A 2,253-nucleotide genomic window follows, 5' to 3' on the forward strand; every position below is an offset into this window, starting at 1 on the left:
TCCTTATTATCTCTTAACTTCTCCATCAAACCTCTCAATAAATGTATGGCTTCCATAGTATACATGTCCGACATAAATACAAATTAATTATGAAAAATCTTTGTAATACGTTTTAACTTATGTTCAATTACTTTCTCCCATAATTTTAAAATATGACACATCAACTTAATTCCTCTATAATTGACACACTCTTGTGCTTCCCCTTTATTCTTAAAAATGGAGACCAAAACACTCTTCCTCCACTCCTTAAACTTCTTTTTATTTTTTAAAATAATAGGTAAGCCAAGGAACTCCCAAATTTCCTAAACATTTTCATACTTCAATTGGGATATCATCAGGTTCTACAGACTTTCCACCCTTGATTTTTTTTAAAGTCTCATCAACTTGTTTTTTACTAATGCGACGGTAAAAATGAAACGTTTTATTATTATTAACGATATTATGATCACTAAGGCCGATCGTATTTTAAGAAACTTCATTAAAAAGTTTATCAAATAACTCACCACCTATGTTGAATATCTTTTTTCTAAGAAAAACACTTTTCGATTTTCATCTTTAATACACTTTACTTGAGTTAAATTTTTACTTTTTTTTTCTCTTTATTTGACTAATTTATACATATATTTTTCATGCTCCTTAGTATCCAATATATTATATAGATCATTAAAAGTAGAATTTTCAGCGTCACATATTGTTCTTTTAGACTCCCTGCGGGTTGTTTGATATTTTTCCAGTTCTCTTGCACATTATTATTCCACCACCAACTATTTTTATTTAAAGAAATTTTTTCTTTTGATTCTCCAAGTACATCTTTGCTACTTGTTTAATAGTGTTTCTTGCTTTATCCCACATAGCATTTGTTTCATCATAAACATCCCAAATTTTGAAGCTTTGAATTTTACTTATAAAAATAATTTTATCTATGTCTTTTAGATTCCCCAACTAATTCTACGATAATGAGTCCTAATATTCTTTATTTTACAATTCTTCATCTTAAAATCTAGAACTAATAAAGGATGTTGGGTACTTAAATCCTCACTTGGAATGACCTTACAATCTTTACAATCCCGACAATCTCATCTTGTCATAAGAAAATAATGAAGTTATGCTTTATTAAATCCATTCTTATAAGTAATAAGATGCTCATCTCTTTTCTTGAATAAAGTATTAGTAATAACAAAATCATACGCTAAAGCAAAATTTAATATATTTCTACTTTCTCCATTTCTACTTTCTTCATTAGTCACTCCAAAGTCGTAGCAACCATGAATATTTCTAAAATCTTCTACCACTCTATCGACATGTCCTTTTAAATCTCCTCTAATAAAAATTCTTTCTTCAAGAGGTATCATTTGTATTAAGTCTTCTAAGTCATTCAAAAATTTATTTTGACCCTATATCTAAATCTACTTGAGGAGCATAAGCACTTATAATATTAAAAATCTTATTATCAATGATAATCTTAAGGGCTATAATTATATCTTCCAACTCTATTATTTTTACAATATTGTCTTTCAAACTCTTATCTATAATCGCACATACATCATTTCTAGTGCGACTCTTACCAGAATACCAACGTTTAAAACCTAAGTTATCAATCTCCTTAGCTTTTTTTCCAACCCATTTAGTTTCTTGAATACATAAAATATTAATCTTTCTATGAATCATAATGTCAAATAATTCTATTAATTTACCATTGAGAGTACCAATATGCCAAGATCCTATCCTAATATTAATTTCATTAATTTTATGGACAAACTTCTTTACCCACATTCGTCCGTAATGTGGAAACCCTTGTTTATTTGACACTAAACCCAAGCGTCGGTATAACGGCTTTTGCACAATTTTCATTGTATTCAGGCTATACAACTCGTCGCTTCTAGGGGACGCCCTAGCACTTACACAAACTTGCACAATTTTCGTTGTATTCAGGCTATACAACTCGTCGCCCTAGCACTTACACAAAGATCAAAAGAATTCATGTCATGATTTTTTTTGACAAGTTTTACGTTGGGTCGACTACCTAACGCAACCCTCCCTCACTTTTCACATTCGGGTTTGGGGCCGACAATGACAGTCTTTAAAAAAAATTATATTTGACAACATAATGAATTATTTAAAAATAACCCAGGAGTAATCATAGTTCTAAAATATAGTAACCCGAGTAAAAAAATAATATGCATGTTGGATTTTCATTTCTCTATAAGAATTATTGGAATATGCTATATCACAACCCGACCTTAAGGCTTAGAA

The sequence above is a fragment of the Phalaenopsis equestris genome, unplaced genomic scaffold (genome assembly GCF_001263595.1).
Source record: "Phalaenopsis equestris unplaced genomic scaffold, ASM126359v1 Scaffold232946, whole genome shotgun sequence".
In the NCBI taxonomy this organism is placed as follows: domain Eukaryota; kingdom Viridiplantae; phylum Streptophyta; class Magnoliopsida; order Asparagales; family Orchidaceae; genus Phalaenopsis; species Phalaenopsis equestris.